The following is a 1,120-nucleotide window of genomic DNA, read 5'->3' on the forward strand; positions in this document are numbered from 1 at the left end:
GTGGGGAGATTATACCAAGCCATTTTGGGGAAAAGCCCAGAAGTTAGTATTATGAGTATGGAAATCTGAACTAAACAATTCCTTAAAAACACACGTTTATTATTAAAAATGTATATATAAATAAGTAGAGAGAATAATATAATTAATCCAATATGTTCATCATCCAGATTCAACTATTATCAAATATGTCCAATCTTGTTTGAGTCATGCCAATACCCACTGATTTATTTCCAATGAATCTCAAAAATTATATCTTTTCATCAGTACTTCAACATGCATCTCTAAAACATATGGATGCGATGCTTTATATAAAATCACAAATACTCTTATTATATCTAAGTTATTATTTATTATTCACTAATACCATTAAACATCCTGTGTATGTTCAAATTTCCCTAACCATCTCATAATTTTTTTTTTTTTTTTTTTTTTTTTTTGGTGTCCGTGACCGAATTTATCCCTGAGGCCCAGCACAGAGGATCAGGGCCCATGAGCCACGGTGTTCCTGTGGCAGCCTCTTGGGTCTCATAAATATTTTTGACTGTTTTTATTATTACTGTTTTTAATGGATGTATAACTTGTAGTAAGGTGCACAAATCTTAAATATACAGATTGATGAATTTTATACAAGTATTAATTATTTAAACACCATCCAGATCAAGATACAAGCATATCCAGCATCTAAGCAGGTTCCTTCTGGTCTTTTCCAATTAAGACACTCCCAAATTAGCTGTTCTTCTCACTTCTGTCATAGATTAGTTTTGTGTGTTTTTAAAATTCATATAAAACCATTAAACATACATTTACTATATGATTAACCATTCCATTCCTAAGTATTTGCCAAAGATAAATACAAGAATATGTCCATATAAAGATTTGTACCTGAATGTTTCTAGAGGCTTAATAGGTAATAACCAAAAACTAGAAATAACCCAAGTGTCTACCCCTAGATGAATGGATAAATTGTGGTATGTGATGCAGTAGCATACTATTCAGCAATAAAGAGGAATGAACGATTTATTGAATGAGAAACAACTTAGAATTTCCTTTTTTTTTAAGTTTTTTAATGTTTATTTATTTTTGAGTGAGAGAGAGAGAGAGACAGAGAGAGAGAGAGAGA

The 1,120-nt window shown here is 30.9% G+C and overlaps 1 non-coding gene across 1 annotated transcript; it reads right to left on the bottom strand.

Moving 5' to 3' along the window:
• Positions 1 to 436: 436 nt before the first annotated feature.
• On the bottom strand, positions 437 to 561 carry LOC131508259 (small nucleolar RNA SNORA5). The gene has a single exon (XR_009259957.1). It is a non-coding gene; the product is annotated as a small nucleolar RNA SNORA5 (small nucleolar RNA).
• Positions 562 to 1,120: the final 559 nt, after the last annotated feature.

This window comes from Neofelis nebulosa, chromosome 3, assembly GCF_028018385.1.
Source record: "Neofelis nebulosa isolate mNeoNeb1 chromosome 3, mNeoNeb1.pri, whole genome shotgun sequence".
In the NCBI taxonomy this organism is placed as follows: Eukaryota; Metazoa; Chordata; class Mammalia; order Carnivora; family Felidae; genus Neofelis; species Neofelis nebulosa.